General features: G+C 43.6%; 1 long non-coding RNA gene across 1 annotated transcript in view; it reads right to left on the reverse strand.

Moving 5' to 3' along the window:
- Positions 1-6,102, reverse strand: part of LOC142011936 (uncharacterized) — a 92,776-nt gene extending 86,674 nt beyond the window's left edge. The window contains exon 1 of the long non-coding RNA XR_012645219.1: positions 5,970-6,102. This is a non-coding gene — a long non-coding RNA (uncharacterized LOC142011936). The remainder of the gene's footprint in view (positions 1-5,969) is intronic.
- Positions 6,103-14,779: the final 8,677 nt, after the last annotated feature.

The raw sequence follows: 14,779 nt of genomic DNA on the forward strand, positions 1-14,779 counted from the left end.
AAATTATCTGAGAATGATTTTTTTTTATTTCTGCAATATCTAAAAACTCCACAAGAAATCTTTGATTATTGAACCAAATTGCTGTAGGTGGAGATGTAGCCTTTCAGAATTAGTTTGATATAAGCTGCCCTACTACTTTATACTACTTACTTCTTCCACTTCCATTGAACTGCAGAAATATTTACTTATATTATTATTACTTATACTATCATAGCACCCAGGCACTCTAGTCAAGGACCAGGATCCTATTTTGCTATGGGCTGCACCTCTCAGGTTCTTGGTTTATTAACATTGATTAGATACTTGTAGACAATAGGCCAGATCTTCAGAAGAGCTACAGTTACACTACCAGGTTTTGTCAACAAAACCCCAGTTTTGTTGACAAAACTGGTGGAACATCCACAAACAAAATGTGTTTTGTTCACAGTTTTTTTGTCAGAAGTCAGCACTTTGCCCAGCAGCATTCTGCATCTCAGCCATGAGGCCATAATGCTGCTGTTGACAAAGTCTGTGGACAACAAAACTATGTGGATGCTCTGAGGGGCCTCCTCTCAACAGACAGGGCATCCAGAACAGTGAGCTGCCCTGTCTGCTGTGATTCTGGGTGCCTGTTTTGTTGAGAGAGTGGCTGGGCAGTCCAGTCACTCTGTCGACAGAAGATTTGTCCAGAAATCTTTTCTGACAGTGACTTCTGTCGGCAGATTGCTGTAGTGTAACTTTAGCCCTGAAGCAAATAGGTTTTGCTCCTTTAAACGTAAAGGAGCACTTCATATTCACACTAGCTGAGATCAGTAGCTGTACCTTCTTTAGTGTTTGTACCTAGAACATGGCCTATTGTGGATACTACCAGAAACGTTGAATCTAATTGAAAAGTGCATAAAATGCACATGTGGTGCAAACAGCTATTGCAAGGCCTTTTGTGCTATGTGAGCCTTTCATTGGGGCTGCACCGGGGGAGCTGAAGATGGACTCAGTGTGCAGGGTTATGTTACACACCATGGAAGGGGCCCTGGCGCCAACAGCTCAGGCATCCTTGGAAGTCAGGCCAGGATATACCCTGACCCAACTGGGAGTTTGCTAGGACTCATCCTCGTTACATGGGGTGTCAAGATGCAGCTGCTATTCCAACCAATCTGAGCAGCAGTCCCAAAGCTGATGCACACCAGCCATGTTCACCAGCCCTTGATTTGGGGAAGGATATTTCATCTTCACAATCCCGTGTGTCTGGTTCTGATATCATGTGGTACTGTGGACTCCATGAGGTGTGATTGAGACTATGTTAATGTCTCTTCCAGGCTGACTAGAAAAAGCAGAAGTATTTGATTTAAGACACAGCACAAGCCTGACATTTACATGATAAGAGGGAGGCCAGTATGCAATTGTGATGAACTATAATGCAAAATTGTCTATTGTTTCTGGTCATCTTCTCTATTTGTGCTCCATAATTATCAGCCCCATTCTCTATCTGTAACTTTGAGAATATGAACAAGTAACTGATTTCTCTGGATAATTATGCCCGTTCTGCATCTATCTTCCCTATAATTAGTTCAGAAAAACTTCAAGACCAGCTCTCACTTATGTTTGTAATGTACTATTGTCTTTAAAATTGCATGTTAAACCCTAACAATGGGAGGAGAGGGACCACTGGAATTCAGGAGAGATAAAAGTTTCCTAGTTCCTAATAGTTACTATTTTTGCCTTTTATTTTTACTAATACCCAGTGGCTAATTGCCCTTTCCTGTAGTTAAGAAGATGTCACGTGCACACAATGCAATAAACTGTGAGCCTATACATTCAGAAGTGTGCACAACTTCAAGAATAGGCCATGTATTCTAGTGACCTGAACATTGGACCGGTGTCAGGAGTACAGAGCCATAGAATCCTAGGGCTTTGAGAGACCTCAGGAGGTCATCGAGTCCAGCCACCTGCCCAAAGTGGGATCATACCTAACTAAATCATCCCAGCCAGGACTTTGTCAAGTTGGGGCTTAAAAACCTCTAGGGATAAAGATTCCACCACGTCTCTAGGGAATGCATGCCAGTGCTTCACCACCTTCTTAGTGAAATAATTTCTCCTAATATCCAAACCTAGACCTTCCCCACTTTAATTTGAGACTATTGCTCCTTGTTCTGCCACTCTTCGCTACTGAGAACAGCGTATCTCCATCTTCTTTAGAACCCCTTTTCAGGAAGTTGAAGGCTGTTATCAAATCACCCCTCAATCTTTCCTCTGGAAATTAAACAAGCCCAAATCCCCTAGCCTCTCTTTGTTGGCTGGGTGCTCCAGCCCCCTCTTCATTTTCGTTGCCCTTTGCTGGACCCTCTCCAATGCATGCACACCCTTTCTATACTGGGAGGCTCAGAATCGGATGCAATACTCTAGATGTGGCCTCACCAATACTGAATAAAGGGGAATAATAACTTCTCTATATCTATTGGAAATTATTTATTTCTGAAAAAAAGCACTTTTGGTTGATCCAAGAATGATTTGTGAACTTGATACAAATTTGCCAAATATTTTCAATCATCAATGTCTTTAAGAACTTAGATTCCATTCTTGAAATGGGTGGAGCAGTTGGTATGCTTAGTAAAGCATTAGCTAAGGATTTGGGTTTGCATTGTTTCTCTGGGTGTATTTATATATACCGACCACTGCCTTATATGAGCACTGCCCGATCTCGAATATATTTCCCACTACCCTGCCCAACACTCCAGAGAGGGAGGGAAGTGCTATTTTTCACATTTTACAAAAGAAAAGAAAAAAGACTAAGGCTATGGATTCAAAGTATCCATAACTTGAAATAATTTATGAAATTTGAAGTTAACCTTTTTTTACCCTGCACCCAAGTTCGAAATAAGCAGCTGTTTTGAAGTTTCTGCTAGCCCTCGTGCGACAAGGTGAATTGGAACTTCTATTTTGAGCATGGTGTTTACCTGCAGAATTGGAATTTTGGCATATGTTTGTATCCTAAAATAGCAACTATAGGCTGTGTCTACACGTTCCCCAAACTTCGAAATGGCCATGCAAATGGCCATTTCGAAGTTTACTAATGAAGCGCTGAAATGCATATTCAGCGCTTCATTAGCATGCGGGCGGCAGCCGCACTTCGAAATTGACGCTCCTTGCCGCCGCGCGGCGCGTCCAGACGGGGCTCCTTTTCGAAAGGACGCCGCCTTCTTCGAAGTCCCCTTATTCCCATGAGCTCAAGGGAATAAGGGGACTTCGAAGTAGGCAGCATCCTTTCGAAAAGGAGTCCCGTCTGGACGCGCCGCACGGTGGCAAGGAGCGTCAATTTCGAAGCGCGGCTGCCGCCCGCATGTTAATGAAGCGCTGAATATGCATTTCAGCGCTTCATTAGTAAACTTCGAAATGGTCATTTGCATGGCCATTTCGAAGTTTGGGGCACGTGTAGACACAGCCATAGTGTAGCCACAGCCTAAGTGGTTTATCCAGAGTCTTGTAGCATAGCTAGGAATTGAACTCACATTTCCCAGGCCAGAATTCTAACCACTGGATCATCCTTCATCTTTCTCTCTCACTACTAGAGTGTGTCTACACTTGCATTCCTCTTTCAAAAGAGGCATGCAAACGAGGTAAATTGAAAATGAAAATGTGTCGTAAATTTACATATTGGCACCTCATTTGCGTATTTGAATTTCAAAATACCTTCCTTTTGAAAGAAGAAAGCCAGTCTAGGCACTGCTCTTTCGAAAGTAAACCCATCTTTGAAAGAATCCTTCTTCCCTTTATTTAATGGGAAGAAAGATTCTTTCAAAGATGGGGTTTACTTTCAAAAAAGCAGTGCTTAGACTGGTTTGCTTCTTTCGAAAGAAGATATTTTAATATTAGAATATGCAAATGAGGTTCCAAATATGCAAATTATGACACACTTGCATTTTCAATTTACCTCATTTGCATAGCTCTTTCAAAAGAGGAATGCAAGTGTAGACACACCCGTAGGCTATGTCTACACTAGCCAAAAACTTTGAAATGGCCACGCAAATAGCCATTTCAAAGTTTACTAATGAAGCGCTGAAATACATATTCACTGCCTCATTAGCATGAGGGCAGCCGTGGCACTTTGAAATTGAGGCAGCTCACCGCTACACAGCTCATCTAGATGGGGCTCCTTTTGGAAAGGACCCCGGCTACTTCAAAGTCCCCTTATTCCTATGGAATTCCTAGCAATAAAGGGACTTAAAAGTAGCTTGGGTCCTTTCGAAAAGGAACCCCATCTGGACGAGCCGTGCAGCAGCGAGCCGTGTCAATTTCGAAGTGCCGTGGCTGCCCGCATGCTAATGAGGCGCTGAATATGTATTTCAGCGCTTCATTAGTAAACTTCAAAATGGTTATTTGCATGGCCATTTTAAATTTTTTGGTTAGTGTAGACACGGCCCTAGTGTCATATGCGCAATAATATGGAGAGCATTAAAAGACCCTGGCGAAAATATCCGTGACCTGAAAATAGCTGCAGTAACTATTCCATAAGGAGAGAGTGAGAAGTTTTAAGCTCCCTGACCTCTCTCTCTTCTCCTCATCCCTTCCCATCCCTTCAGGTGATGAACTGATGGCTTCAGAGGGGGAGATGCTACAACATACCCTGGCAAGAAGTGGATTCTGTTATTTACAGGGATTACAGTTTGGTTCAGTGGCTCTCAGCTAGTGGGACTGACAGCTGATGTGGGCACAAGGCACAGTAGGAGGGGGGCCCAGCTCTGTGGCATGGAAGGGGCAGGGCCAAGGATGGATAGGGTGGGGCATAGGGCATTCAGCCCTCAGGGCTATTGTGACACTGAGCCCCCCACCCTTCTCTTACAGCCATGCACAGCAGTGATGCTGCAGCACTTCAAAGAGGCCTGGAGGTCCAGCTGCCGCCTCTGCTGAAGCAAAAGGGACAGTTTGGGCCCTTTGACATGCCAGGCCTGGGGGCAACTGCCTCCTGCCCCCCTGTTGGCAGAATTGCTCTCAGCACCCCCAACATAAAAATTGCTCCAGCACCCTGGTTCCCTCCAAACAAATAAAACTGGTTCTTCTATGTCTCCTCACATCGGAGCTGCAGCGCCAGCCCCTTCCTGGTGTGGGGTAGGGGGCTGAGGTGAGGCAGACATAAAATGTTGGGGGGTGTCATCTTTCCTTTCCATAAGGCCCTGTCCATTCCATTCCATGGCCACACCTCATACCCAGGTTGGACCCCACACATCAGATCCAAGCGGTGTATGGCACTGGCTGATTGCAGCCCGTCAGAGATGTCCTGGCATGGGGACCTGGTTCAGGGGCTGGCAGAACCACCAGTGAGTGGGAAAACAGGCCGGGAGTTGTGTCCAGGCACCCTTGCTCCAACTCACCCCTCTGCTGTTGCTGAATTTAGCTCCTAACCAGTAGCCAGCACTCAGAGCTGGGCAGCTGGAAAGCAGCAGTAGCTAGTGGGATTAGGGTAAATTTTAGGGTGGCTATAACTCCCCCCCACCAAAAATAAAGCAAACATGTAGCATTGCCCCCACTTCACAGTTTTTCTCTTGATGGAAAAGTATTTTTCTTCCCAGCTTCTGTCATCTCAAAACACTGATCACCTGTATTTCTGCCTCATCAGCTCTCCATCTTTTTTTCAATATCTCATCTCAAAGCACACTTTCCTTCTCTTGCCTTTAGCTCTTGATTTCTACTATTATTGAACCATATCATTTAGCTCCAAAACATACTTAGAGATACAACTCATGATACAAACAATATGAAACTATTACATGAAACCAATCCCTACTCTGTGGCAAACTCCTGAGTAAGGGACAGTACAGCTAATAAATATTGTACAACAATAACACATAATATTTTAGACCAGATAAATGGTTTATAAAGTTATTCATGATCAAAGAATCACAAACCGAAGGAAGCACTAAAAATTGTCCCCAAATAAAAAGCTACTTAATTTGCAGTGACTAGAAATAACGGTTGCATAAAAGGAGAGTGCTTACCTCTACTTCAAGTTGATAAGACCTAGTGATATTTCTTCTTAAATCCTTGAGACTTCTCCACCTCCTTTGCCATGACAGACATACACAGTTTTCTGCTTTGGTATGCTGCCTATGTTGATGTGACAAATCTCTAATGTGTATAATGAAAGTGAAAGAACATCTGATGTGTGGATCACAGGTGACCAAGGGTCTACAATGAGTGACCTTGGAAATGAGTTCTATTTACATGTGTTCTTCAATGCATGACAAGATCTATCCTCACTTCTCTGTTTTCAGTACACCAGTTAAATACAGCCACCTGTCTCTCTGTGGTCTCTTTAATTGTTCTTACCTTGATGCCTTCTTATTTGTACTAACAACAGGGTTTGGTGTTGTGTTTTACAGCCCCAAAAGCCAGATATGATCAAAGATTTATTGTTAATTCTCACTGGGAATTTAGAAGGCATTTTCAGCTATTTTCTCGTGATTCATTTCTTTGCTTTTGCCTTTGGAAAGGGATCTTTCAAGGAAGAAATATACCCAGAAAAGGTGCTCCTCCTGGAATCAAAACTTGTATTTTTTCTAGTAAAAAGTGGTTGCTGTTTTCTGTATCTTATCTTACCCATACAGCTTAAATAACTGCTACTAATATTTAGCACTTATTGATGACAATGGAATTATTCAGATTTATACCAGGTGAGGAGCTGGCCCATACATTGTAATACATTGCCTTTTCAGAGTAATTGAAAAGCATTCACTCAGCCCTGCAGAACAATGAATGAGGCCAATTTTAGTTATGAAAGAAATTAATGGCCTGTGTCCACTCTGTCTTACATCAGTTGAAACTCTAGATCAGGAGGGGCAGAAACTTGAATCCAGATTCCATCCCCCTCCCTTGAACCTCTAATCACTATTTTCCATTCTCCAAAGACTTCCAGTCTTTTCTTTTTAATTTGAAGATTCCTAAGAAACGTCAACTGGAGGTGTGGATCCCACTGGAAATCTTACCTATAGTTTGTGGAAACCCTCCACTGGACACCATGGAACACAGGATGAAAGTGATTGCCCCTGTGCGGTGAGCAATAGCTCAGTGATTTGAGAATTAGCATCCTAAAACATCTGTTGTGAGTTCAGGTGCCATTTAGGGATCTGGGGCAAATATATTTAAAAAAATTCTCAGGGAAGCTAGTAGGTCCGGTTGTGAGGGCAGGAGACTGGACTCAATTACCTCTAAAAGTCCTTTATAGTTCTGTGAGGGCTTGTCTACACTTGACCCCAACTTCAAAGGGGGCATGTTAATCAGGGTGATGGGAGGTTACTAACGAAGCTTCAAAGTGCCAGCATGTGTAGCTGTGGGCATTTTGAAGTGCCCACACTACTTCAAAGTACTTTACTCCTCAAAATTTTGAGTGCCTGTGGCTACACGCATGCTGGCACTTTGAAAATTGATGCTTCAAAGTTGCCACGGGGGAGAATTAGCCTAATGAAGTGCTGCGTATTCATTGCAGCACTTCATGAGTAATCTCCCATCACCCTGATTAACATGCCCCCTTCGAAGTGGGGGGAAGTGTAGATCCAGCCTGAGATAGGTATATGTTTGTTTCATTTTAACCTAGACCAATAGTACCCAATAGGAATTCAGAGCTTGCCACGCTTGTAGTCACCAACTTGCCATATTCGCCATATTATATTATAAAAACTTGTTAAATAATATTAGAAAAATAAATATCATCTGGCCTTTGAATTTGCACAAAACTGTAAGATGATATAATCATCACAAACACAAATACAGCAACACGACTTGTTGTAGCAAAGAAAGGCTAGCTATGTAAAGGCTTTGAACCCCCCATAGCCGGTAACAACCACGCCCTCCCCACTCGGGATGACTGGGGGTAGCATATATGGCATTAACCATGTTTTGTTTTGTTTTTTGTCCCAGGGTAACATAATTCACCAGTAACATGTAGAGAGTCTTTCTTTGTTTAGACAGTACCCATTTTATGAATTTTGTCTCTGGATAAAAATCTAATGTCAGGGCAGCAGATGGTTTTAAGTTTGAATTATAAGTTCAATTATGATAGATTTGGCCATTTCCTGCAATACTTTTGGGCGGTCTTACAGAATTAATTTATAGCACATTTGGGGTCCATTGTTTTAAGTGACTGTTTATTTATATTACGCAGCAAGATTGTATGTAATTTCTCTCAAGGGTGGGGAATGGGATGGGATGTGAACCCACAAAATTATTGCAAATGTCAATGGACTGTATTAAATAGTGTGCCAGACAAAGATGGATATGGGGAAAAACAGTGCAAATGGTTTTCCTGGTGAGTATCTTGCAGGAAGTGAATGCAAATTCTCCTCCTCCTCCACTTATGGAGAAAAAAAGAAAAACTTTTGGAAGCTAGGAGGGGACCATTTTCTGCTGAATATCCTGTAATATCCTGCTCCTAAAGCTCAAGATCAAAGGCCCAAGTACAACAAAGATTCAGCTAGATAAGGAAATAGTAATCTGTTCGTGTGTTCTACTTCTGAGCTGAGGCTATTATGAACTTGTACCTACACAAAAAAATCCTGATGGGATTTGAAGGACTGACTCCTACCAGAGCAAGTGCTGGAGTTTGGGGTAGGGCTGGGAATAATCTCTGGTAAGCTTATTAGCATGTGTATAAGCTCTTTTATATTTTAATACATTTTCTCTGTAATGCTTTTACCTTAACAATCAATGCGCTTGCTTATAAAGAATTCTGTCCTAACTAGTGACCACTGACAATTACATATGTTTATAGCTTTCAGAGAGAAAGCAAAGCATACATGCTGGCCTGTTTACTTGTGTGGCTTGCTGGGGATATTGTAGTATAAGCAAGGGAATGGGAAAGGCTGGAAAAGTAGCCATCAGAAGGGAGTCAAATGTGGATCACTAGTCAAGAGAGTTGCTGGCTGAAAAGCCTGAAGCCTACAGTATTGATCTGGTTGCTATTATAAGAGCAGTAGAATAGCCCCAAATCAACACCTGTGTTTAACTAGAATATAAAATCTATAGGAAAGTCAAACATGTGGTGCTATTGAGAACTAGGGTCATACTGCAAAAATATACTCATTTATTTTTTATAATAATAATACTTTACATTTCAAGTGCCACACAACGAGCATTTATCCAGTTCTGTGAATGCCTTTGACCTAAATGTAAAACCACAATAAACACATTGCACACCTCATCCCGTACTCCCACTAATCAGCAGTCTGCACTTATTTGTACTAAAGTGTCATACCCAAAGGTCCTAAACAGGAGCAGGGTCCAATTACAATACCATTGTCCAGCTACAAAGCAATGCAGTCCATGTTTCATGCAGAGTTTGGATAAGGACAAAAAATGATAGACAATTGGGTGAGGATAGGGAATTGAAGGTGAATTTACTAGTAATGGAAACAAAATTGCACACCATCATTTAACTGTACACTCCCAAAGACAGAACAAAACTTTTCCAAGAGGCAGCTACAATTTTAATCCTTTTCTTATTAAGCCACATTTGCTAAGTAATAATACCAGTAGATTATATGGTACCAATGAATATTTTTTACTACTCAAATCCCTGGTGAAATCAATGGCTGAGTTCTGATCTACACAAGAAAATTAGATGAACCAAACTATATCACTCCTGTGTGCCACTGTTGTGCTTTAAATGGAAATATAACCTCAAAAGGTTCTATTTGTTCAGGGAGACTTTGGATACCAACTGCTCAAGATGATAACAGAACAATGCTCTAGTTATGCCTGTAAGTATTGTATTCTTACCATGCTGCATTTCCTTATGCAATATAAAGCAATATTACAACACAAGATTTTTCCTATGAAAAGTTCTATTAAAATCAATAATCCCAGTGCTATCCTTCTTACTGCTAAGACATTGTATTGTAAAAATAACAGGTATTTTCTCTGTGTATATAACAGAAGAAGAAAAAGGTTTTACTGACTGTTATGGAATACACACACGTAAGATTTAAGTCTGTTCTTTTATTTTCTTTAATAAATAAACGGAAGACATTCATACTTCCCAGAAAGCCATTACTAGCTGGGAGTTAAAAGCAGCAGAGGAAACCAAGAAGGCAGATTGTCACCACAGAAGAGAGGGGAAGACCACTGAAGGAGAACAGGGTAGGTTCAGGGAGGCTGTCCCCTGCCTAACGGGAAGCAAGGCTGATGGTACCTGTGGGTGATTTGAACCAAGTGGTAGAGCCTGATCTCAACTGCGGAGCAGAGTGGGCAGGAGAAGTTGATGAGATAACATATAAGATCAGAGAAAGCATGTAGTCGTCCAGGTGCAGGGGGCCTTCAGGCTAACAAGTAAATGTTTGTGTTTGATGTGGTGGAAAAGGGAAAGCTAGTGGAGGAGACACAAAAGAGGGGGTGACGTGGTGAGCACAAGAGGCCAGGAGGATGATCCGTAGCAGGAAAGTTTTGAACAGGCCTGAGTGAAGTGAAGTGAGCGTCAGGACAGCTAAGAAAAGGAGGGGGGAAATCAGAACAGAAAAGAAAAGTACCCGGACTAGGGTTTTAACAGTGGGACCAGCTCTGGGAATGCTATACAGGGAGACACTACATAAATTCATACACTCATTTGAATAAAAAGCCACAAACTACATTTTCTTGTTTTCCTTAAACATTCTGACAAGTTGAGTCGGCTTCCCGGATTGCTCTTGTGAACATTGACATGACTGGGAACTCACATGGGGAGCATTTACATGATTCTCTTGACATCTCATTTCTCTCCTCCTTCCAGCAGTGGTCCATAAACAATGCTAAGGGATTTAGATAATCCCTCTGTCAATAATTTAAGTAAAGAGCAGCCAAAGAAAACCATTTGAAGTGCACAAGAATAAGATATATTCCTTCTACAAAACCCAGGAACTGTGCACTACATCCTGGAACTCCATCTGTTGGTACCTCATCTATTGGCAGGTAAAGATCACTCCTGTCACATTATCAAACATCCTGAGAGGAGATTATTGCATAATAAATAGCTGGAGACCAGCTCATCAGCTGAACTCTCCTCCTCTAATGTATTTGTCAGACAATTTTTAATAATGAGCAAATTACAGGTTGAACTTCTGTAGTCAGTCATGCTTTTTTCTGGAGACATCCATAATCTGGCTGGACAACCACAGTCCCATAAAGTTTGTTTCCAGCCATCAGTCCTGGCTGTCACTGTTCAGTACTGTTATTTAGCTGTAACATACACCTAAATGTCTTCTAAGAGTCTGGTAAGCACTGGAAGTGTTGGTAAATCTGCTAGACAATATTGACCTCCCGTGGTCCAGCAAATTCTTTCATTCAGCACTGGTCAGGTCCTGAGGGTCCAAAACTAGAGAAGTTCAACCTGTATCAATAAAATTTGAAGTCTGTTCCTGGACAACTTTCAAGGAGATAATAGGGATAAATCAATCCCATGAATCATTAAATGTGAATTGTATTGGAGGGGTAGCAGTGTTAGTCTGGATCTGTAACAGCAACGAAGGGTCCTGTGGCACCTCATAGACTAACAGAAAAGTTTTGAGCACGAGCTTTCGTGAGCACAGACTCACTTCATCAGATGCTGGTCTTGGAAATCTGCAAGGCCAGGTATAAATAAGCCAGAGCAAGGGTGGGGATAACAAGGTTAGCTCAGTCAGCAAGGGTGAGGCTCACCACCAGCAATTGATCTGGAGGAGTGAACACCAAGGGAGGGGAAGCTGCTTCTGTATTTAGCCAGCCATTCACAGTCTTTGTTTAAGCCAGAGCTGAGTTGTTCACCCAGTTGTGTTACAGGTTCTCTCTTTTCAGTGCCCTGGCCTGCAGAATCAGTTGGAATGCCATATGTCAGTGTCAGGTATATTGAAACCTGTTAAAATTACACATTATCACTTTAACTATAAGGTGTTCTTTGAACCTGTTTGCAGGCAATGGAGCTCTGTAGGGAAGCATGAGATCTGGGCTTTGATCAGGTTGTATACGGAATGCTTATCCTAGAACATTGGGGGTTGAGTTGTGCTTCTCTGTTTCAGGAACACTCTGCTATCTCTGTTTTGGGAGTTTTGTGTCTTGGGGTTTGTAATGACTTTGGCCCTCATCAGGGCCAGCTCTTGGCAGGTGTGGGCCAATACCACTCACCTTCTGGGTCGGGCTGACCCTAGGCCTGGTCCCCTTTAAGGGCCAGCTGGAGGCAGGCGAGCAAATTGGGAGCCCAGCCCTCAGTTTGGGGCAGGGCAGCAATCACACAAGTGGTTTGGAAGCCCAGCCCTTGGATCATGGCAGGGCAGTGGTCAAACGGACAGTTGGGATCCTGGCCCTCAGTCCAGAGCAGGGTAGCAAACAAATACACCATTTGGAAGCCCAGCCCTTGCTTCAGGGCGGGGTAGCAGGTAAATAAATGGTTTGGGGAGGCCAGCCCTCAGTTCAGGGTGGGGCAGGAGTCAGGTTGCTATCCCCTAAATGGGGTGGCTTTACAGAGGCGAGGGGAATAGGGGATCGCAGGCCCTCCCACTCCACTGCGACTCAGCCGGGGGCCCTACTGATCGCTCATGCCTGAGCTTGGCAGTGGGGATCCAGACCGCAACACACCATCATTGGCTCAGGGGGAGCATTCCCCGGGCCACGTCCTACCTCTACTTCCATCGACGTGGGGTCCCAGTTGGCCTGGTCTGCCGGTCCCAGCTGGTAGGTTTTGTTGGGGTATACTGCCCTTGGTGTCTCCAGCCAGTCGGACATCTCTATGTCTTTAGGACAGTCCAGCAGTGACAGACCGTGGGCTCCAGACAGTCAGAGGACTCAGCACTGCAAGTGTCAGGCAGGACCCTGGGGCCTTGTTCTTCTGGAACCCTCACCTCAAAAAAGATATATTGGTGTTAGAAAAGGTTCAGAAAAGGGCAATTAAAATGATTAAGGGTTTGGAACGGGTCCCATATGAGGACAGGCTAGAGAGACTGGGACTTTTCAGTCTAGAAAAGAGGAGATTGAGGGGCGATATGATAGAGGTATATAAAATCATGAATGGTGTGGAGAAAGTGAATACAGAAAAGTTATTTACTTTTTCCCATAATATAAGAACTAGAGAACACCAAATGAAATTAATGGGTAGCAGGTTCAAAACTAATAAAAGAAAGTTTTTCTTCACACAGTGCACAGTCAACCTGTGGAACTCCTTGCCAGAGGACGCTGTGAAGGCCAGCACTCTAACAGAGTTTAAAAAAGAGCTCGATAAATGTTTGGAGGTTAGGTCCATAGATGGCTATTAGGAAGGGGTAAGGTATGGTGCCTCGCCTTTTGTCGAAGGTGGGAGATGGATGTCAGGAGACAAATCACTTGATCTTTGTCTTCAGTTCACCTCCTCTGGGGCACCTGGCATTGGCTACTGTCGGCAGACAGGATACTGGGCTAGATGGACCTTTGGTCTGACCCACTATGGCTGTTCTTATGTTCTTATGTTCTAACCCCCGGGTAACTAGCACCAGGCAGTCTCTCTGTTCCTGGTCGGGCCCTGGGGAAGGGGGTCCTCCACCAGCACGAGGACCCTGGCAGATCCGGGAAGTTGGGGTAGTAGCCCAACAGCAGCCTGATCTGCGGCACCCAAGCTGGTCCGGGCAGCTAGGGGGCAACTCTTGCTGGTGGGCTGGTCTGTGGCGGGTCCCCCGCTCCTGGTGCCCAGGAGTCTGGTCAGGGCCCTCCACCCTGCCTGGAGGCCCAGCCTTTAATGGGCCTCAAGCCCTGCCCCTGTCCCTTCTGCTTCTAGGTGCCACCCTCTGAGTGGCGGGGCACAGGTGTTTCGGCTCTGGGCCTGCCCACCAGTGTCTCTGAGCGGCCTCCTCCACCTCTGAGTCCAGGTGAGGTCACAGCACCTTGCTACAGGGTTCTGAATTCCAAGCAAGGTAGTATTCTGTATAAATGTTCTACACACAGAAAGTTCATAAGGTTTGCTTCCTTTATCAATGAAAGTGAGACATACGCAGCTGCCCTGTTGCCCCAGTAATAATTATTTACACTTGGATTGACAATAAACAAAAGTAATTTGATTCAGTATAAAAAGTAGGTTTTGAGTGGTTGCAAGTGATGAAAGAAGGTTAAAGTAAGGCGCTAAGCTAAAATAAAATACACCTAGTCTGTGGCTACGCTGCCCCTCCTTTTTGGAAGGGGCGTGTCAACACAGCTGATCAGAAATGCAAATGAGGTGTGAATTTAAATATCTCATGCCTCATTTACATACTCACGCAGGATCTCTATTCTGGAAGAGCTGATTTCAAAAGTCAAAACAGCCATGTAGACAGGGTTCATTCGAAAAGAAACCCCGCTTTTGAAAGCACTCATCTTCCTGAAAATACTTACGAAGAAGGGTGCTTTCAAAAGAGGGGTTTCCTTTCAAAAGAACCCCATCTACAAGGCTGTTTTGGCTTTCAAAATTAGCTCTTCTGGAATCAAGATACCATGTTAATATGCAAATGATGTGTAAGATATTTAAATTTGTGACTCCTTTGCACTTCTGATCAGCCACATTTGCAGGCCCCTTCCAAAAGGAAGGGGTAGTATAGCCACAGCCTAAGGCTATGTCTACACCAGCCCAAAACTTTGAAATGGCCATGCAAATGGCTATTTTGAAGTTTACTAATGAAGCACTGAAATACATATTCAGCGCCTCATTAGCATGTCGGCAGCCGTGGCACTTCGAAATTGACGCGGCTCACGGCTGTGCAGTTTGTCAAGACAGGACTCCTTTTCAAAAGGACCCTGGCAACTTTGAAATCCACTTCAAAGTTGCCAGGGTCCTTTCGAAAAGGAGCCTCGTCTGGACGGGCCATGCAGT

Source organism: Carettochelys insculpta, chromosome 4 (assembly GCF_033958435.1).
Source record: "Carettochelys insculpta isolate YL-2023 chromosome 4, ASM3395843v1, whole genome shotgun sequence".
Lineage (NCBI taxonomy): Eukaryota > Metazoa > Chordata > Testudines > Carettochelyidae > Carettochelys > Carettochelys insculpta.